A 23,491-nucleotide genomic window follows, 5' to 3' on the forward strand; every position below is an offset into this window, starting at 1 on the left:
ATCTAACTGGGAAACTTATCAGGGTTTGCCAGTGGGTGACTACCATGGTCTGTATGAGCAAGGAGATTATTAAAAGGTACACAGAACTTTGAACAAGTGTTCTTACTATACAGAGAGATATTAACATTTGCTTAAATTGCAGCAAGGAAGGTTTAGATTGGACATTAGGAAAAACTTCCTAACCGTGAGGGTGCTTTAAACACTGGAATAAATTGTCTAGGGAGGTTGTGGAAGCTCCATCTCTGGAGATATTTAGGAGCAGGTTGGTTAGACAACTGTCAGGGGTGGTCTAGAATGGTGTTTGGTCCTACTGTGAGGGAAGATCTCTCGAGGCCCCTTCCAGTTCTACAGACTTCAGGACCTCTTGAATTCCCTTCCAGTTCTGGTATTCTGTGATTCTGATATCTGTGCATGACATACAGGCTAGAGTAATGCTCCTGGGATATCAGATGCAAGGATAATTGCTAAGCTTAGGAAATTTTATTGTATGGATGCATTGAATATCCAAAAGTATTTATTTTAAATTCAGTAACAAACTGGGCAGTCTGCATTGTGGCAAATCACTGCATCTCTGTCAGGGATCTTGCCAAGAGAGATGTTTTCCCATTGGGGTGCAGGGCAGCATTGTGCCTCAGGTACACTCAGTGCCTCTTGGAGTATTCTTCTTGGAGTATGTCCATTCTAGTATCCTTGGACAGAAGTACTAGCATTTCAGAGGAAAAGGGCTGGAATCTTGCTTTCTTCCACTTTTCCCAGTTCTGTTAGATCTCTGTTAGCAGCTATTCTAAATCTTCTCTCTCTAAGCTTGAATGGCCATTTCAGAAGTCACATGCTCCTCCTGTGTTCTGCTTTTGAATCTCTGTTTGGTGGGGAGCAGAAGGGGAGATGCTACCTGTGCTCTTTTTCCTTTACACAGCTATGCAGGGGACTGATACAATTTGGTTGTGAATTCTTCAGGGTAGGCACTGTGTCCTCTTCTTTGTCCTAGTGCAGAGACCCATGGTAACTCAGCTGGATATGGGGAATAGCTGGAACACTGAATTTGAACATCTTATTCTTTGAGAAAATTTGGCTGAACTCTATAAAACAAGATTCAGATACATAAATTGCATTTGAGTCTGATATATTTGCACAGAATGGTCAGATTAGATTCTCCCACATTATCACAGCCTTTGATAAGGACTGAGTCAAAACTAAAAACATAGGGCTTTCAGCACAATATTTCTTTTCTTTCCCTCCACTCCACCCCAAGTACTGACGCATAGCAACTACAGGGGGCAATACAAGCTCATCAGTAGAACTACAGGCTGTATATACAATATAGTCATATCATCTACATACACTATTTATGGGCTGGAACTTTTAGCCAGAAAGTTTCTCTCTTTTGAATAGATTGAGTTGTTAAAAAAATGGCAATTGCATAATTAGTTTGGCTGTACAAACTCAGATTTTCTTTGTGTTTTGATTTTAGTTGTTTGGTTATTTTGCATAAAAATTGGCATGTTGGTACATTCCATTTCAAGCCTGTATTTAAAATAAAATAAAAGAAACCCACAAAAACAAGCAAACTAAAATTGTAATTTGAATGAAACAACATTGAAATTGACCAGTAGGAAAAACTGCTCTGAATCTGCGCATGTCTCTTTGTTCATGTAGATTGGTGTATTCATCTTTCAATGTTTGACATAATTTAATTTCTGCAAGTGAGTTTTGTTCTGACATAACTTATACTTCAAGAAATAAATCTAATGCAGGGTGGTGAAATCAGACTAATATTTAAATTGTGTTTGAATTTTCTGAAGATCATGTTTGTACACTAAACGAAACAAAAAAATGAATGGCTAATTGTCATAACAATAAAACAGTGTTTAAATATTAAATTATTCACTTGTATTTTAGCTCCATTGATTGAAATACACTTTCCAGCAGAAGAGCAAGGAATGAAAATATGATAATTTTCATCTCTTCCTGATCGACAGATGTATGGGTTTGTGCTTATATTTTCCCTCCCCATCCTCTGTTTATTATAAATCATAATTTAGGAGATACATAGCTGAACTTCTATTAACATGTTAGAAAAGCTGCTGTTAAAGTCTATTTTGTATTATTTTCATTTTGTTTCATCATAAAAAGATATTTTAAACAATTACTATTTACTAGAGTTCCCCTACAGCAAATATGATTTAATGTTCAACATGTGCATTAAAATGCACTCTCTTTCTCTGTGTTAGAACTGATAGAAATATAATTTAAGCAGAAATCTGCACTTAAAAATACAGCAAATAGACCACTTAAACATAGATGCAGCAGGGGTTTCTGATATCAAGGGAAGGCAGACTCAACTGTAATCTAGATGTGAAAACTGTGACGGTGTATCTGCCTTATATGGGTGCATAAAAGATTAACCTTAGCAAGGAGCAGTGGAGGGGAGTCCTCTGAGGTGCCCAGAGACACTGCGTGAAGTACAGCTAATCAGGAGGAATTGCAGGGAGCAACCAATCTGACCCTGGCAGGTTCAGGTAAGAGAAGCTGTAGGGCAGAGCTATCTGGAACTCATTGAGTGAAGACTGGGATCCAGGAGGTGGAAATAATACAAGCATCACAGCACAGTGCTTGAAGGCCCTGAGGTAAGGGTGAAGTAGGTGCAGAGACTTCAGGGATGAGGCCAAGGAAAGAAGTGATTAGCAACTACAGTGAGAGTAGAATGAAGCTGCCATCAACAGAGTCTCTTGCAATCCAGAGTGTGAGTGGGACTGCAGGTCTCTCCCACTTGCAATGAGGAAAATAGTATGATTATTGGGCTGTAATGCTAATCTCTGGAAGAGGAAAACCTATCCAGTGACATGACCAGAGGGCTGAGCATACACAGGATGCTGCAGTTCATGAGGCTGTGAGAGGGGCTACAGGTGGATGCAAAGAAAGTGACTGACTTTGTGCAAATTCATCAGTCTGAAGTTAATCCTCAGATTACCAGAAGGCTGTGCTAGGCCCGTGATGTGCCCAGTGACAAACTTTTGTAACAAAAATTTAAATCTAGGTGAAACTAGTTTGGTTGGATGTTTTTGTTCCAACACCAAAGACCAGTTGTAAATTCACCGGAGTTTGAGTGGCTGAGCCCCTAGAGTTGGCCAAAATCTGAATTACCAGCTAAATTTCTCTTTCAGTTTTCTTGCTTACTCAAAGTCAAAGCTCAGGATGAGTCTAAAGAGGTGAGAAATGGAACCAAGAGTAACGTCCACTAAATTCCCTGCAAACAAAAACACCAAGTTTATCATCTCCTAAAGTGAGTGACTTCAGGATTTGCTCAGCACCTAACTGGATTTGTCCCTAATTTACTACCTCTGCCTTGCACCTTATTTCCTGTTGAAAGTACTAAATAAATCTTAAATAACTGTCTGGATAAACTGTCTGGATCACAGGCTTTGCATCTGTTGCAGACATATTTCCATTGCTATGATGACTGATTACTCTCAACAAGACATCTTTCAAGATCCATAGTTCTACCTATGTGATGTACCTTGGGTAGCAACTAGATAGGTGAAACAAGGCAAACACTAATGAATTTAAATGGTCAAACCCATATAACCCATGGGTGAACACTTTACATGAAATGATCACTCAATATCTGATATCTCAGCCCTTATTCTCAAAGGAAATCTACACAGCATCTTCAAAAGGTGAGCCTAGGAGCTTAAATGGATATGTTTGCAAGACATTAGAAAAACATGGTCTGAATAGAAAAAACCCTGGATTTATAGTTTATTACAGTAGAGTCCGGATTATCCAACCTTCGGTAATCCGACATTCTGCTTTATCCCGCCTTGCAGCTCCCAGGAACAAAGCAGCGCCGGCAGGAGAGGCATCAGCGTCTCCAGGGTGCGGGCCGGGAGAATGGCCCCGCTTGTTGCCTGGTCACTCTCCTGGAGCTGCTGATGCCTGCAGCTCCTGGGGACGAAGCGGCGCTGGGCAGGAGCAGCATCAGTGGCTCCAGAGCACAGGCAGGGAGAATGGGGGCTCCAGGAAAGTGACGAGGCAGCGAGCGGGGGACATTCTCCTGGGGAGCCCATGACCTGGAGCCGCTGATGCCGCTCCTGCTGGCGCCGCTTCATACCCGGGAGCTGCAGGCATCAGTGGCCCCAGGAGAGCGATGGGGCAGCGAGCGGGGCCAGGCCCCTGGGAGCTGCAGGGAGGGAAGGGGCCAGGGCCAGGCAGGGATGGGGACCAATCAGCCCCGGCTACAGTAGATGTCTCCCCTATCATCCAACATTTTTGGTAATCCGACTACCTGTCGATCCCGTTTAGGTCGGATGATAGGGACTCTACTGTTCAATGATCTGTAACTCACTAATCCACTCAGCACCACCCTTTTTTTGTCCTATGACTGCAGAGGTGGTAATAGGCCACTTCACATTGAATGGTTCCTTAGAATATGCTTTAACACCTTTATGCTAATGTAACACATACATCTTCTGAATGTAGTTTACTGACCCATCTGTAAGTGGCACTGAGACCACTTACAGAGAGAATAATGAGTCTGCTCTACAGCCTTAGCTAACAGCCAGCTGGTTTTTAGCTAATATGGTGGAGGCTCACAAACTAAGCTCCAGAGGTTCCAGGTTCAGTTTTGCCTCTTGATGTTACACTAAACAATCTGTTCCACCTTGTGTTGAGCTGTGGTGTTCTTGAGTAACTTTCCCAGATCTGAAGAAGAAATCTTTGTAGCTCAAAAGCCTGTCTTTCACCAAAGCCTTCTTTGCAACAAAACATTGAGAGCATATACACTTTGTCCATATTTTAAAATCATTATATCTATATATAAAACTCTCTTATTTCTAATTAATCTACCCTATTGTCAAAGTTGACTTCTTACAGGATAAGATTCCTGTATGTTCTTGCGTTATTGCCAGAATAGAATGAAAACTGTGAAAAGTTATAGTTTAATATATCTGTTTGCAGGCAAGTAGGAAAGGTTAGACTTGTAGGCTACACCTTTTTCAAATACTCAGAAGGAATAGTTGTTAGATCTGTGTTGCCTTAGCTTATCAGGTGGTACTACTTTATACTTCTGGGGTTGAGTAGATGTAGGAAAAAATCACTCTCAGCTGTACCCCAGAATATTTCTGCTGATATTTTTTTACCAGAAATCCTCACCTGTGGTATCCCACAGGTTTCAATCCTCACACATCTTCAGAAGATCATGGAGGGTGATTGTGAGATATTATGGGAGTTACATCAACATTTTCCCCAAGCATGGACAAGCCTGTTGACTCTTGGCCCAGTTTGAGGATAACTAGGAACCTGAATAAGGAATAACTGGCTCAGGTTGAATCCAGAAAAGACTGAGATCTTTGCACTGGGACTGAATCTCACCCCTGCGAGCATTATAAGTGATACAGAATACTTAATGCAACGCCTGTTGATAAAATAAAGTGGTGGATATGCTATATGGTCATGTAACTTAGTTTACATGGGATGCTATCATGTTTTTATACTATCATACTATAGTGTGAATAAAATCCATTCCATTTAAACCAAACTCCAATTCGGGTTTTTTTAATGCTAAAGTGAGAAAACAGACAGTGTGTGTCCTCTTCACAGTTGACATGGATTTAGAATTCATTAAGCTTTAGTCTAGTAATAAGAGAAGCTTTTGTAGTACTTTCTATGCTCCTTCTTGAAAAGGATGCGTGTTTACCATTAGATCTGAGGTAAAAATATATAGCATCTAAAAGATAGAACATTTGGTGCTATGCTTAGATACACTAAGAAAAGAAGATTTGTGATCATATATATTTAAAATAATAATTGCATTATCTTGGTCAATAATTTATGCTTTTAATCGTATGGAAAATATTATTAGAGTTCCTTAAATAAAACCTGGGCTGACATTTTTTCTTTTGTTGTTGCAGCCCTGTTTGTATTTACATCCAGTCATTTATTGCCCATTAAAGAAGTAATGCTATGTTAATGTAAGGGGAAAAAATCAATGCTACTCAGATCAGTAGCTGTGGGGAAATAGTGCAGCAGCTGGTTTGCAAACAGCAAGCCCACATAGATCAATGAAATTACAAGCTAAATCTGCTGATGCTCACAAACTGCTCCAGCATTGTGATGTCTAACCTTTCTCAAGTTCAAGATCTCTGGCAAGCTAGCAATAGCTAAATGGAGGGAAAAATAGAAACAAAGAAAAAACATAACGGTGTAGTGGAGAATTTTAGCATGATATGTAATATTCCACTTTTGAAGTTATCAGTATAACTGCACATTTGTCACAGATATAAAAGCCACTGTAATCTCTCAGTGAGCAATGTTGCAAGCTACGTACTCTAGAGATTTTCTTCCTTCAGAATTTTCAGATCTGTCACATACTACCTTGAACTGTAACACTGGAGGGCTAAAGAGCACTTCAGTAATGTGCTTGGTAATGTGAATTCCAGAAAATAATTTATCAATGAGCACCAGCAGGGCTTCTGGGATGTGCAATGTCTTTTGTCTTATGCTTAGTTGTAGCCTTTAAAACAGTTTAGATTTTGTGCCATTGTAAATCAAACATGAAAGATACTCTACTTGTTGAATGGTAGGTTCATTTACATATTTTATACTGTTTACATTATCAGGGAAAGAGCTCCTGCTCATCCCATGAAAACCAAAGTAAAATATTGTGGAGTTTTTATGTGAGTAACTTGCTTTCCCTTTTTGATATAACATTTTTCAAATTCACTACAGCCCTCATTTTGGCTGTGTCATTGATTTAAATATACCAGTGCTGCCTCAGAGATAATTGCCAAGAAAAGAGGGCGAGTCAGCCTTGAAAGATTGGTGCAAAATGGAACAAACAAGCCAGACTTTTTCCAAAGGGCAAAACATAATTCCTCCCTCTCCAAAAATCATTCATTCTGCTAGAAACAATAACAGTGCTTTGCATAATATATAGAACATAAGAGAGAGAGAGAGCTCTCTTGTCATCCAAAGATCTTAAAGTGCTCTGCAAATATGAATTAAACCTCACAATTCTCCTGTGATGCATGGTATTATGTATTTAGAGATAGGTAAAGGAAGGTACAGAGAGGTTAGAGAATTCTCCAAGATTGTCTGGTGTACCAGGAGAGTGCCAAGAATAAAATTCTGGAGTACTAACTACCTGTCCTCTATTCTAGACCATGCTAAATACAATTCTGATTATGAGAGAAACCAGTACTTTCTCTTGACGGTTTCAATAAGAATGTCTATCTCATCTTGGAGAGCTAGGAAAGAAGTCAGCAGACTATACAGATACAATGTTCAAGAAGAAAATTAAGAAGAGGCTTATTTCATGTATTTTCAGCTGTTTTTAAACTTCAGATTCATCCCTGTGTTGGAATCAGAAGTAGTTTTTCCTCAAACCTTCTTAAATATTAAACAATGTCAAATGAAGAAATTAATGGTCATCTCTGGAGTAATAAATATAGTTTTAATTCTTTATTACTCTCCTTTCTTGATATATTTCTCTGGTTTTGGTTTGTTGCAGTTGGTTACTGAAATGTTGTGTGGGTTTTTTCCCCTCCCTTGCTCCCTTTCCCTCCGTGCCTCCCTCTCACCCCCCATATTTGGTATTTTATAATGCTGCATAGAGAGGCTGGTGACAGGATAATTAATTGGCAAAGGGAAAAGGTTGCATATGGTAATGGGTGTGATAGTTATTAGCACAAGTTCTAGACTAGTAATTTGTTTCTCTTTCTGCTTTGGACACTGACAGACATGTTGTCCCAGTTTTGGTTTAGAACTAGTGATTTGTCTGGCCATCACAATCATTGTGTAGAATGGGGCAGATTTCAGAATTTAAATCAAGATATGCCTTTGACATCAGGCTCTCATCCTTTTAATGGGCTGAAACACCACTCAGTTTTAACAGATCCAGGCTTTGCAGTGCTTACACACCAGATTTAGATCTAAATTTTGTGTCCAACATGCATCCCTCTTCAGAAGTATTGAATAGTTGAGAAAAAAATGAATTAAAGTGAAAGGGTGACATTCTGGCCCCATTGAAGCCAATGTGAATGGTGTCAGCAACTTCAGCGGAACCAGAATTTCCCCTGATGTGCTGGTTCTTGATGACGGGAATATTTTCAGGTCTGTAGGTAACAGATGAACAAACTGTTCTCGTGGAGAAATTCTGAGATGTAACCAGAGAAAAATGAGAATACATCTACTCTCCATGTTTAGCTCAGGTTTGCTTTGTCCAATAGGAAAAGTGTTTTCTATTTATACCTTTTCATTTAAAATACAGAGACAATCAAAAAGATGGAACATGTGCACTATAAGAAACTATAACATTTTAGTGGAGAAAACAAAAGGGATGGTAGTGAGGATGAGGTTGTCTTGTTCAGACTTTTTTATTATAACAAAAACATCCACATGCCCAGAGATCCTCAGCAATAATTCCTCTTGACTGCAGTAAGTACCTACTTTTGAGGAAGAGAAAGCTGATGAGCTGCAAGCTTCCCTGCTGCTAAATTCATCTAACAAGCTACTCCTGATGTTTTCTGCTTTTAAGACCAATAGGAACTTTATAGATTGGTTTGATGCTCTCCCTCTCAGTGTAGCTAGGATCCTGAAACTTATCAGAGGCACAAGAGTTCAAATAGGTTACTGAAGAGCTTCTGACTTGAACATTACCCAGTTATACTACTGCATCAGTTACAAAAAGGAAGTGTAGTTTATAGGTATAGGCTGAAATGGGGACCTTCACCTGAAATCTGGAACTTTAGAGAGATAGTGGTTTGAAATTTGGACTTGTAACTGTATTCATATTATATTATTAGGACCACTCTACACAGAGACAAACTGAAATCCCGAACATAATCATCTTTGAAATTTGGCAGCATTTTAAAGCTAAAGTTGGTTCCAAGCCCAGATCTGGATTTTGTGTTTTTGAGCTATCTCTAAGTATTACTAAGAGGTGAGAAAGCAAGATCTGACGGAAATCTCTCTTCAAAAACTAAATATGTTTCTTTTGCAGATATAAAATTGGGACAACTTTACTTCCCAGAATTTGTCATTTTGTGTGTATGTGCATGCTGTTGTTAAATCAGGACCACATGCTGTTGTTAAATCAGGTTAACACACCACAAGAAAGACCTGCGCTATTTCCAATCTAAACGAGAATCAGAAAGTACAGGGAAGGCACCATAAAAAAATCCCTGTCCTGATGAGATGGGCTGGAAACCTGGCAAATGTTGCATACAGAGTGTTTATAGCTAAGTTTCTGGATCCTCATTCAAAAAGAATAAAACATTTGTCATTCATCCATCATTTTTACTGGCATTTTTTACAGAACAAATAATCCTATCAGTACAAAGTAAATGTTTGGGGAAATAGGTACAGTTCTTTATCCTTTAGAATTGAATTTAGATTCTAACCCTAACTTTACCTGCAATGCCCTTGTTGAATGTGTATCTGTGTCTTGATGCAGTCTCAGGTCATCAGTTTTATTACCATTGCTATGTTTCATAGTTCTATCCTCAGCTCAGGGCCATGCATTTGGTTGAATGCTGCAAGATCTGATTGCCTTGTATCTTCATCAAGTGTGCGGTTTCCCATCATGCTGTATTCATCTTTGTCAGAAATGCTTTAGCAGCTTGGCTAGGTGAGTGGATACTCTTGCACTCAGGTTGCTGCTGCTGTTTCTGGAATAAGCTATGCACCTGCACCACTCAAGCAATTCTTAAGTGTCGGGGTTAGCATTTGTAGAACTGACCTCTGGATGTACCCTACTTATTTGTACTGAATCAATTCTCTTGCTTTACTTTTGCCTCATTTCTGGCAGATAACATGCTGATGTACTTACCTGTTATTTTTACCAAGATGATTTGGAGAGAATCTCCAGTATCACATAGATTTGCATTCCTTCACAGAGCCACTTTCTCCTCATTCCATCATTCGTATGGGCGGGTGACCATTCAACTCTTCTGCCAATAGCTAGCTACCCAACTCAGTGTCTAGAAAACTTGTTAGAAATAGTGGTGGGGGAACATAGCATTGGCCCCTTCTTCCTCCAGGGGCTCTTTTTCTTCCACTGGCCAGCCAGCAGGAGATGGGAACTGATTGGCCTCTTGTCTTCTCAGAATTTAATCTAAACCTTGCTCTGGACTTTTGAAGCCTCTCACTCCATTTTACTTGCCCTTTCTCCCTTGGTAGTTGAAGTATAGGGGCTGTATCTTAGGATGCTGTGGAGGACCAGTTTCTTGTTTTAGGAATTGTTTCTTTCCCCCCATTGTGGCCAAATTGGCAGAGACAAGGTGGGCTTTTCTGCCTTCTGCACAGCACCATGGAGGCACAGGGAGGTTAAATAGAAGTGTGGTTTGAAAAATGATGAGAAAGCTGTATGACCCTTTAGTTTGTTGCAATGTACAGCTCAGTGTCCACTGCAGATTAAAGGCCAAAGGGACAGCATCCAAAAGCAAGAGACTGGGATTTGGCTGGTGGACCTCTGTGGCTAAGGGAGAAGAGGAGTCATGTGACTTTCCAGGGGGAGGTCCCTGTAGGATATACATTGTTCCCCCTCTTGGGAGTGGTTACGGTGGGAAAAGAAAGAGGAGAGAGAATTTAGAAATGAGCTGAATCTTAGAGGTAAGCTGAGGAGAATCTATCCTGAGTTATTGATTATAGTGAGAGTCTTGTAATCACCCACATGGGATCCACTTCAATGCCTGGCATGTGACAGCTGGTGGAAAAAGGGAAGTTGGTGCCTGTACCCAGTGTTTATAAAGTCGAGGCTTTCTGCTTTTATGCACACTCGTGTCTGATGTTCATTCACCTGAGTGTCCTGATCAACATTCTCTGGCAAATGAGCCAGCAGTCTTGAGACCATTGTGGATAAGGAAAACATAACAAAAGGGAACAGCATTTCTCTTCCCAGCTAGTCCGTGCACTATAGTAAGGTTGCTCTGCATTGAAACAGGATTCAGAGAGAGAAAATATTGACTCTCCAACTTGGGTAAGGCTAAAAAAACAGTGGAGACTGAAGAGGAGTTAAATATGTATAGCATTGTAATATCATATTTATAATGCCAGTGTGTGTTTCTTTCTCTACCTCCCTGCATAGCCTGGCTTGCTGAAACTGGAAATTAATGTGTTAGATGGACTATGTTTGACATTCATTTTCATCATTCTGATGCTTCGTATCCTGAACCATCTTTCTGATGAAGCTCATGCTAGAAGGAGATACTGGATTTCCATGTATTAAAGCATCTAATTTGTGTGCAAGACTAGTACTGATCACCTTTATTATTTATTATGGAATCACTGCCAGATCAGCAATGGTTCAACTATGAATGCTGGTTTTCAAGGGTTTAAAGCTCAATTGTTGTATATGAATATGGTTAATATTCCACAGGATTTTAGCCAGTGAGAAAATGATTTTGCAAATTTTACATTTTAGTTGATGTAATGCAGGAGAGGGCAATAATTTTTGATGGAGGAGCCACTCCAAGATTTTGGAAAGTGGTCAAGAGCCACACTCTTGCATGATATTAACGGAGGAGGTGTGGGGTCTGGGATGGAGTTTGGGAGTTTGGGGTAAGAAAATGTGGTGCAGGAGGAGGTGTGGGGTCTTGGAGGGAGTTTGGGTGAAGGAGATAGTCCAGTGCCCCAGGTCACAACTGGTGAGTAGGGGTTTGGGCTGTGACCTAGGGCAGGCATTGTGGTGCGGGGATTTGGGTGGTTCTGACCTAGGGCAGGAGGGGGTTATGACTGGGCAGGGGGTTGGGGGTCAGGGGTTTGGGTTGTGATCTAGGTCAGGGGACTGGGAGGGGGTATGGATTCAGGAGGGGGTAAAGGGTTTGGGTTATGTGGGGTAAGGGGGCAGGAGCAGGAGGCAGAGGATTGGGAGGAAGGAGGAAGTTGGGGGGGCAGAGGCAGACTTTGGATGGGAGACTTACCTGATAGACTCCTGACCAGCAGTCCAGCAGAGTTCTTAGGCAGCTTCCCTGCCTGTCTTGTCCCCCCCACAGGTTGCAGGGGCCATGTGCATTGGTGAATAAGAGCCTTAAGGGAGGAGGGTGAGTGCTCTGTGCATTGCCTGTTCTTCAATCAGGTAGCTTCCATTGGCCAGAATTGGCCAATTAGATTGTGCTGGGAGCACAGCACATGAAGCACCACTCTCCTTTCCCCCAGGCTTACAGCTGAGAAAGAGAAACGGCTGCGGCAGACGCTTTTCTGAACGGGGGAAAGAGGGGAGGACAGCAGGGAATCCACCTGAGGCTTCCCACTGCATCCGTGGGCCAGATCTGGTTGAGTGGTGGGCCAAATCTGGTCCCCTGGCTGTATTTTACCCTGGCCTGGTATAATGGGTGCACTCACCTCTTGTGAGAACCCTCTTAGCTAAGTGCATTTTCCTCTTCAGCTACCCAGCCCTCTGGCTAAGTCATACAGTCTGTATGTGAGATAAATCAAACACCTTCCATGGATTAAATCCACTAAGGAGCATATCTCAGTGCCCTCTCTAAGGTTACTTTATCTGTAGCTCTCTCTGTTGACTTGCTCCTCAGTTAGTCCAGAAGACCTATCGCAGTACCCTGGTTCTTTATATCTCTCAGCCCCTTCGGGGCTTCCTAATATTGTCTCTGTTTTTCAGTCATTCCTGGCTCTGGTATGGGGCCACATCCTCAGGGCTCCTTCCCTGGAGACTCTATGCCTTTCTGGCCCATCTCTTCAGCTGGACTACTAGACAGTTCAGTTCTTTTTCTGGGATTTGTCAAAGTCTTGGACATTTTTCCTGTGGCTGGTGGAGGGAACTCAGACTGAAACTTAGAATAGAGAGCAAGCTTAAAGAGATAAATCTGCATTGCTGCTACAGTTCTCGAGGTCACTTCCATGTGGCTTCAGCACATTTTTTGCCCCTACATCAGAGCCTTGTTCTGGTTGAGTCTCAGCAGCCAGCCCAGTGCTACTTTGCATTCCCCCTGCCCTTCCTTTCTGGAAGCATTACTCTATCCAAGGTCCTGTAGCTCTCTTCGCCATCCAAGTGCACCATTTGCTCTCTTCCAGTCCCAGCATGGAATTGAATGGAGCTCTGCACTGCAGTTTCTTTTATATTGGTCCACTGTGCCTGCCCATGTTGGATGCTCCTTTCATCCCTTTTCTGACTGGCTGTGTCCCCTGCTGCTGCTCTATGCCACCTGGAGAATTCTCTCTACTGCTTTTTTCTGGGCAGGGCCACAAGGCCTCTAGTGGAGGGGCCTCCGGTGCCAATTCATGCCAAATCCTAGTTGGTTTGATATTTTTTCAGTACAAAAGTCTCAAAAGTATGAAAAATACAAAATTAGTAACTATGTTCATAAGAAAATTTTGCACACATCCAGACCTGAAAGTGATTAATTGAATTTACTGTTCACTTGTGTGTAGGCATGCTGTTGAAAATAAAATTATTTCATTACTAAAACAGCTTGTGTATTGACAAGCTCATTAGCCCTCACCTCTCAGTTGCTAAGATTCTCCTGCATTTATCAAATGACAAATGTTCCTGATCTGATCAGATATCAGAGCTCCCCAACCTGTGTGCATTGTGCTGTTTATGAAAATATACCTAACTTCACCTAAGGCCCTGTAAAAAGGCCTGTCTTCCCAGATCTCCCTTGGCCTCTGTATCAAATGTTAAAAGACCCATACCAGCATCCCAAACCAGGCTGAAAGCTTTTGCTGCCACACTACCTCCCTCATTGCTTCTACAGGTGACTGCATGGAATTTTGTTCAGGTTGCTAATCTCCAAATGTGCATTACCTCCTCACAACTGGCTTTCTGAGGGAGGAATGTTTTAGAACTGTAGGGTGATAGGTTTCCAGTGTGAAGGGGGCTGGTCAAATCAGGATCCCAGAGTCCAAACTGTACCACTCTCCAGTGCTGAGTGCTTTCTTTGTGCCTAGGTGGAAGCCTACCATACCCTACAAAAACACAGACACTTTCAATGAATGAATCAATCTTCAAGTGATACAGAGATGGTTTGCCAGTTTCCTATGTACATGGAATTCTTGTGACTGGGATAGTGTCTCATGTTAATTCTTAGTAATTACAGTAATACTAATGATACCGTGATGCTTTATTTTCACAGCATTGGACTCAAATGACCTCCTGACTCAGAACCATGACCATATAGAATTCAAGCTGTCACTCAGACATGGCTTTGTCCCAGAGGTCCTGGAGATGTAGGTATCATCCGTGGCCATGAGCAAGCTTAAGAGGACATATTATAGTATTGGAATACTATACTCCACTACATGATATTAGAGTAGAGGAACCAATATTGAAATACAGTTTCAGTAAATGAAAATGTTCAAAACAGTTTGATAAACAATATGAAACATGATTTTTGCAGAAACATTTGGCTAACTGTGGAAAAAATCTAAGATAGCTCCATTTTCCAAAAAAGCTTTTTTTTGTCTGGTGGTGAACAGTCTGTACTGTATTACTTACAAACTTAAAACTTAACTGTTAGAAATTTAAAAGAGGAAATTATTTTTCTTTTTCAGTTTCTCTGCTGTGTTTCCATTAGTGCTGATGAAGCATATGGCTTCATTTTTAATACTTTCCGGCTAATGCAGGCATTGATGATATCAGCTGGGATTCCCACAACTTGGGGACTATTGCCTTTCACGCAGGCTACATCTACACTGCAGGCTTCTTGTGTAAGAACTTTTTGCGTAAGAGTTCGTGCGCAAAAGTTCTTGCGCAAGAGCACATGCACACTGCCATGTGCTTTTGTGCAAGAGCATCCATGGCAGTGTGGACACTCTCTTGAACAAGAGAGCTCGATGGCCATTTTAGCCATAGGGGTTTCTTGCACAAGAAACCTCTGTTTCCGTCCACACTAGACTTTTTGCACAGAAGCTCTCGTGGGGAGAGGAATAACTCTTGTGCAAAAAGCCCTCTCTTCTGATGATCTACTGTAAACTTTCTTGCACAAGAATGGCTTGTAGTGTGGATGCCCTGCAAGTTTTTGTGCAAGAATGGCCGTTCTTGTGCAAGAAGCCTGCAGTGTAGACGTAGCCCTAATGTCTGGCAAGCCAGCACTGACAGTTTGCATTCATTAACTTTTGTGTTATGGATACTTCTTCAAAAAGAGGTGGTTGATGTATTCAGATGACACTTCACAGCAGAATAATCAGTTTTAATATGTTAAAATTTTTGTTCCTGAATTATCTGTTACTATCTCTCTATTTAAGGGTATGATAAACAAAACAAAAAATCCCCAAGGAAATTCAAGTTAAGGCTGACAACCATCTATCCAGAACCCAACTTATACATCATAGGACAGTATGGAAAAATTAGCTAGTCTTTTGAGGTGGTCTCTACATACATAAAGTGTGTTAAGGACAGAATGACAACTTTCTCTGAGATTTAAGTTCTTCTTAACCCTTCAGTGCTACCAACTGATGTTTTGTCAGTTAATTTTAGATGAATGTCAGCACATTTTTGATGCTTTTGGTTGCCATGGATAAGTGCATTTCTTTGCTTTTTCAGGAACACTGTGCATTATTAAACCATTTAACATCAACTCACTTTGTTATACAGTTTAAATATGACTTTTTCAGTCTTATTTCTAGCATTTTATTTTGTTAAAATGAATGTTTCTAAAGTCAAGAGACAATTTAAGAACTGTCAAACTTTTCCTGTTAACCTTCAAAGGTCAAAAGCAGCGGTGACACCTAAAATTCAAATGTAATTAGTTGGAGATTTACTGGGATTGTATAGCAATCTCCCAGTAGTTTAGAGGTGACATGCTATCTAACCTTTCACGATCTCAGGAGAGGGTCAGGTAGATATGAGGGTAAACTGTAAACTACACTGCGTATTTAGTGTAACTTCTTAGTAAAATACCCTTCTCTCTCACTGTGGAATCATGAGTTTGCATTCAGCAAATTAAAAACAAAACAAATCCAGAATCTCAGGCATGTCCTCTAAGTACAAAGTTGATTTGTTTATTTAAAGCTTACTTCATGTGGTATGTTCTTGCATCATTAAACTGAAGGACTAGTATAGTCATGATTTTTAATGCTGCATGTTTGAATAATTATGCTAATTTACAGAGCACTAGAATCAAATCAAGTGATCAAAGTTTTCATGATTGCTATCATGTGTTCCTAATACCACCCCCCACTACTGTTTCCTGGGTATACTGTAGCTAGGACCTGAATCAGGCATGTAGTTGAAAATTGGCACTAATCAGTAAAGAACATTAAAAAACCACTTTACACTAGAAATGAAATACATTTACTGTTACGTGTCTATAGTGGACTCTATATGAGTTTGAAGGTAATATAGCTCTAGCAGACACTAGCCTAAATACAGTCTACAATCAATACTGCATTCTGCCTTGACAGAAAGCTGAATTTTTATCTGTTAAATGTGTGAGCTTGGGGCAGCTCTGTGTCTGAAGTGGTTTAAATCTGAAATGTGATGTGCTGCAAAGAAAGTTGATTGACATCTTTGTTTATTGAAAAGTATTACATGAACAACAAAACACGGGCAGATACAGAACATTACATTGCAAAGTGCAGCTGTGTTATTTTTCAGTCCTATGTGTTCTGCCTCTTTGATGCTTGTCTGTAATAAAGCCAGAGGATATAAAACAAACAAGAATCTTCTTTGATTCAATAGTTAAAAATTTGGACAGTGCTGACTTTTTACATTTATTTTTGTACTCTGTGGGGGCAGAAGAATTTCTTTTGAAAACCAGATAGTTATTTTTATTTGTTCTTATGTTTTTGAAATTTAGAATAAATTTAATAAGCAAACTTATTTTAAGTGGTTGAACTATTTTTTGTAAAGTGTGAAAAGGACATTAATGACTAATCTTAAAGCATTAAACATGCGGAATAAGGAATTATATTCTATTTAAATTTTATATTAGAATAATTAACCCCTTCAATGAAATTTGCCCATGTTTTATTAAAGCTTTATTATGTCAAGGTAAATAGAGGTAATGCTGCTGTTACTTCTTCCAATGAAGTATTATCTTTAATCTTGCTTTAATAAAATAGCAACAAATTGCACAGTAGGGGTAATCACCTTAGGCTAATTTAGAGAGTTATAAAATCTTCTTAGAACACACTATAGTTTAAGAATGTAAGTCTCAAGAAACCATGAAATGTAAGGTAACTTGAAGATTTTTTTTTTTATTCATTAAGAAAGTCCATAGAAATATTTCCTACCGTAGGTTAAATTCTGTTGTTGGTAATACCCACATTGTGAAAAAAATGTACAGATTTGCTCTGTAGTATTCAATGCCTGATTTCTCTTGAGGTGTCCTTACTTACTTCATAGATTTTCATGATTTACCCATTACAGAGCATACATGTGATTAAACAAAGTAATGGTTTATCTTTACTACAATAAAGCAGTAAAACAGACCCATGGGGCTTTACCATGATCAACACTGAATGCAATCACATCTCTTCTGTTTCTGCGTTATGGAAGAGACCTCTCTTTAGTGATGTACTATGGACTGAATTAAGCATGTCATAAGAAGATAGTGACCTATATGCAGAGGATAGCAAATTTAACACCCCATAACTGATCAGCTTTTCAAGGAAATTGTATGCCTTTGGTTTCTATGAGCCTCTGCTCTACAGCAGTTATTTATGGTGTATAGGTCATTCTAGTCACAAATATTGCTATACTCTTTTAGTGCTCTCTCATTTTCTTGTGTTTCTGTGCGTTTGAGATCCTGTGCACCATAGATGTTCTTCTTTGAGGCCAATATATAGAAGCACTCATTTTTGCCCATACTGCTCTTAAAAGAACCCCGATTTTCTATTTAACTCTCTGGATATGTTTCCTTAACAAATAGGGCCTGGATCATCTGCAAGGATTATCTTGGCATATTTCACCTAATCAATTCCACCCATTGCACAGGTCTCGGGTATTGGTGGCACCTTGGTTTTGCTTGTTTTCTCCCTTGAGAAATACTTTAGTCTAGAACCAGAATCATTGGGATCAATATAGTAGCGTGTGGTCTGCTCACTCAGCTACAATGACCCATCCCTCAGCCATGCTGTAGCAGCCTGTCTCTGGCCAGGACCCAGATCAGATAATCTCCAGGCAGAGGTATTTCACTGATATTGCCAGAACTAGAAGTGAGTCTGTGCAGCAGCAACGTGTGGCTAGAAAACCTCCTCCTGTATTATAGTGTTCAGCTCTGATGGAGCGATTGCAGCTTGACATAACACAGAGAGTAAGTTCACCAAAAATGATCTCTTGTGCTGCCTGACCAGTGGACCTCCACCAGCCACACTAGCAAATGTCCCTCCAGTTCTGGGACTCAGCTACTCCCAAAATAAGCTGCACACCACTTAGACTGCTCAACTGTAGGGCATCCAGCATAATTATGGACTTGGTCTTTACCTGAGCAAACAATTTTCCCCTACAGCAGGTGGAGACTATTTACAGCAGTATGTTGTCCTCTGGGCTCATTCCTGATCTTTTCATCACACTTTCGAGTGACATTGGACCTCTCCTGGTTCTTTCAAGGAGCATTCCCTAGGTAGTGTGGGAGGTATAGTTAGATTCTGAGTTATACTGGTTGAAATGCCTAATAAGAGCCAGGGTGTGGGGGAAAACAGAATAATTCCCCATAAAAAGATTCTCTGTGCTTTATTAGAAGAGAATGTAACATACTGAGCCAGACCTATCAATCTCTCTGGATATCCTAGTAACCTGTCTTCTTACAGAGGCTTGTTCCAGATAATTCAGATGGAATGAACAGAATAGGGTTATTAATTGGGTGATCTGTCCTCTGTTATCCACTTCTGCTAGTAGGAGGACACCCAGAATATGGGAATGTATCTTGGTTAATAGCCATTGATGAACCTATCTTCTGTGATCTGATCTAATTCTTTCTTGAATACAGTTATACTTTTGGCCTTCACAACATCCCTTGGCAAGAAGTTCCACAGATTACATGTAGTGTGAAAAAGTACTTTCAAATGTTTGTTCTAAAGTAGCTGCCTATTTCATGGTACTTCCTAGTACTCTGATGGGGGTAAATAACAGCTCTATTAACTTTCTCTGCACCATTTGTGACTCTAGAGACATGTATCATATCTCTCCCGGGATACGTCTAGACTACAGGCTTTTGTCGACAGAGGCTTTGTCGACAGATACTGTTGACAACGCTTCTGTCGACAAAGAGTGTCTAGACTGCATCCAGTTCTGTCCACTTTTGTTGACAAAACTCTGTAGTCTAGACACACACCCTGTGTTTTTTCTAAGTTGAACAATCCCAGTCTTTTAAATATCTCCTCATATGGCAGCTATTCCACATTTCTCCTAATTTTTGTTGCCCGTCCCTGTACTTTTCCTATTTCAGTATATCTTTTCTGAGATAGAGCAACCAGAACTGCATGCAATGTTCAAAGTATAGGAGGAGTACCATGGATTTATATATTAGCATTATGATATTTTCTGTCTTACTCGCTATCACTTTCCTAATGGAGCCTGTCATTCTGTTTGTGTTTTTGACTATCGCACACTGAACAGATGTTTTCAGAGAGCTACCCACAATGACTCCAATATCTCTTTCTCAAGTGGTAGCAGCTTCTTTAGACCCCATCATTTCTATGTATAGTTAGAATTATGTTTTCCAATGTGCATTGCTTTGATTTATCAACATTGAACTTCATCTGTAATTTTGTTGCCCATTCACCTGGTCTTGTGAGATCCCACATAACTCTTCAAAGTCAACTGTAAACTTTACTATCCTGAGTAATTTTGTATTGTCTTCAATCTTGCCACTTTACTGTTTACCCCTTTTCCAAGATCATTTATAGATATGCTGAACAGCACAGGTCCTAGTACTGATTCTTGGGGGACCCTATTTACCTCTCACCACTGTGAAAACCAGCCATTTATTCCTACCCTTTAACCAGTTATCGAATACAGATCCATGGGAGGACTGTACCTCATATTTTATAACTACTTACTTTGTTTAAAAGCCTTTTCTGTGGGACTTTACTGGAACATTTGATACACTAAATTCACTGGATCACCCTTGTCTACATGTTTGTGGACCTTCTCAGAGTATTTTATAGCTGGAGAGGCATGATTTTTCTTTACAAAGTCCTGTTGATTTTCCCAATATATTGTGTGTATTTATGCATCTGATTACACAAAAACTCTTTTCTAATATATTGTGTTTATCTCTTCACTCTTATAGCTTTTCCTTTTTGATTTGTATTTAACTAGCCTCCTCATTTTTCTGTAGCTCCCATATTTGAAATTAAATGTTATCCTGGTGTATTTCTTAGGTATTTCCTGCACCCCATAAGATTATTAGCAACCATAATGTAACTGAAGTTATTATCAAGCTGTTCAGCTATATTCACTTATTGGACTGGTGAACCACTTTAGACTAAATCAAGAATTGCCTCTTCCATTTTGGGTTCCAGGACTAGCTGCTCAAAGACGCAGTCATTAGTTGTATCTAGAAATGTAATCTCTGCATCCTGTCCTCTCTAATCTCCTGAGCATTTCACAATAGCCATCACCATCCTAGTCTAGTTGTTTGCAATATACTTTAATAGTCTTACTATTCAAGCATTGAATTTCTATTCAGAGATTCTTTGATCATGTTTGATTTATTTAAGGTTTTGACTTTGCCTGAATACTTCCTTTCACATATCATGCACTTCCACACCATGGTGATCTACTGTCATCCCTATACATTTTGCACCTGGGTATTACTGTGTCCCATTAATTATCATTGTTCCACCACGTTTTTGTTGCGCAAATTATATCAATATCATCCATTAATACAAGGTACTCAAGTTTACCTATTTTATTGTGTAGACAAAGATCCCCTCTGAATGTTTTTTATCTTTGATCAGAACCCAACCTCAAAGATACCAGTGAATGGGCAGGGGGGAAAGGGAGTCCCTTTCAGTTTTCCTCTAAGCTGCATAGCAGCACAGCTTCAAAAGTGATTAATCAGCCCTACCCAGTCAGAGGCTCAGGGCTCTGTGTGTGGAGCTGACTGACTGGGCTGGGCTGCTTAATCACCTTTGAAGTTGTGCTGCCATGCAGCTTAGGGGAATTGCTGTAGAAGCCTAATATGGCAGAATCTGCAATATTGCAAGTAGGGCCTTAATAATAAAGTAGAAAAGTCATACAGTGGTAAGTGCTGATAAGAGGAAGAGCTGTCTTTGGAAAATGCACCTAAATATCACATAAAGATAGTATTACTTTAGTACTTATATGCTAGTGGAACAGAATGACCAATGTGGCAGAGAAGTAATGTGTATAAATGTAGACCATGCTATCCATCTAGATGAGCAGAAGTAATGTATGTCCACTGAAATCATAATTGTGAGGGAGAAACATTCGGATTGGTCACCAGTTCAAGAGAACTGCATGATCTGTTTAAAATTCAAGAGAAATGCATGATCAATCAGACTTTGAGATTAATTGATTTTCAAAAAATGTGTGCTTTGTAAGAAGCTTCAATCCTGTTGAGTTATTTTGGGGGCCATTAAAGGTGGAGAAAGGCAGTCATAGTTGGAGGCTTCAGTAGAGCTGTTCAGAATGTTTGTTTGCAATGGAACCAGGGGTAATGTGAAATTTGCTTGCTTATGGATTTCATTTCAAACTTGCAACTCAGCCTTTGTCAATTAACAGTGTTTCTAAGAGGCATAATCTCTTTCATGTGCCTTGTTCCACTTACGTGAATGTGGGCCAGATGGTTACAATGGTTTGCACTGCAATAATGACTTCTGTGGTTTCACAAGCCTTGCACAGGTAAATAAATGAAATTCACAGATTTTGCTTCTAATTCACTTTGAAATATGAGATTTCTTCAAACCTGAAATGCAAAGGCAAATGCTGGAGGCATGAACCCATCAGGACTGAGGAGGAAGCAAATTTTTTCATAGGTCCAAGAAAGGAGATTGCATAGTTCCACTCTTCATCTCTTGAATGCAGCTGTAGGGTGACCTAAACCAAGTTTCTGCTCTGTGTGGGGTTTGGTGTTTTGTGTGTGTGTGTGTGTGTGGGGGGGGGGGGGGTGTCTAGGAGCCATTTTCTTCATTGTTTTACAAGCTTTAATGCCAGAAAGGTGGTGCATTAAACCTTAGTGAGAATGGAAAGCTGTTTTTAAGATGGAAATATTCAAAGCATGTAAGAGCCTAAGTGTCTGTTCCAGGGACACATTAATGCATTTGTAAGGACATTAAAGCTTAACACAGAGGGGGGAAAAATCCTAGTGGTAAAATGTAAAACTGCTTAACAGAATTACAGCCAGAACTTTGTGTATTTGATCTGAAAAAATAAATCTTATAGTTGCTCACATTAAAGCTGCTTGTCAGTTGGGAACTTCAAGAGTCTTGGACAGGTTTCCTTTTTCTGGGTCATATGCTATATTTGTGTGCAGCCACAGAACCACAGCTTATCACTGCTGGTGACCTCTGTATGAGGATTTATCTAATGTACAAAAGTTGAGTCATTATGCATAGTAAAAAATTACCGCAAACATTTACCTTGGTACTCAGTTGCTAATAGCAGACATGGTTTGATTAAGGATTCTTCTCGATGTAATGCCACTTCCATTTAACTTGATTCTTTTGTGCCTGATTTGATGGCCTAGAGAAAGCACTGGTTTCTGTACAGAGTCCAGGTTTGGTTTCTGGTCCAAGAGAAGTCTTGTGTTGCTGAATACTCTTTGGGCAATTATAAATGACATTCAGCCCTTACACCAAAAATGGGACTAGAGATGGTTGGTAATCTTTCAACTTAATGTTTTTTTCATCAGAAAATGTCAGTACATTGAACCCAAATATCAGGAATTAGTGTATGCAACAGAACTAGTCCTCAGGCAGCCTAACAAGCACATCTGGCTTGCAAAAGACTGCCTGATTATTTACACATCTGCTTGCTAGAAGAGCCAGCACCACCTTCCTGTCTGCTCAGTGTTCAGCTCCACCACTGTGACTATTCCCATGTTGTGTCAGTCCTGTTCCCCCTGCCTTGTGTTGACTTGGCTTGACATCACTAATTTGACATGGGCGTGGCTTCATTTCTTGAGAGAAATCCAACACATCTGTTTAACCATGGTGTAAAATAAAAATGACCGAAGGGATAAAAAAATTACTTTGAAATAAATAAAAAGATGAAAATGTCCTAGACTGGAAACAGGTCAAAATGGTTTAGGATTAAGACCTATTGTGTAGATAGGGAATGTTGTGCAAAGATATTCTTTTGATTTGTCTGTGTTACTGAATTTTACCAATCTTGAGCTTCCTAAAGGATTGTGTCCACTATAATTTGGTAGAATATGTTGAAAAACTTTTGAGAGAACTTTCTAAAATATACCTTTTTGTTCAGAAACTACACTGCAAGAAAGTTAATGGGATAGGCATGGGAAGTGAACTATTTAGAATTGGTATGTTTGCTGTCAAAGATGCTGTGGAAACACGACCAACTAGTTCAACCAAAAATAGCACCAAAAGTACTTTATTCATTGAGTGA

The 23,491-nt window shown here is 39.9% G+C and overlaps 1 long non-coding RNA gene across 1 annotated transcript in view; it reads left to right on the forward strand.

Moving 5' to 3' along the window:
• The window catches only part of LOC102447490 (uncharacterized), a 310,387-nt gene that overhangs the window by 269,473 nt on the left and 17,423 nt on the right, over window positions 1-23,491 (forward strand). The window lies entirely within an intron of this gene.

This window comes from Pelodiscus sinensis, chromosome 3 (assembly GCF_049634645.1).
Source record: "Pelodiscus sinensis isolate JC-2024 chromosome 3, ASM4963464v1, whole genome shotgun sequence".
NCBI lineage: Eukaryota > Metazoa > Chordata > Testudines > Trionychidae > Pelodiscus > Pelodiscus sinensis.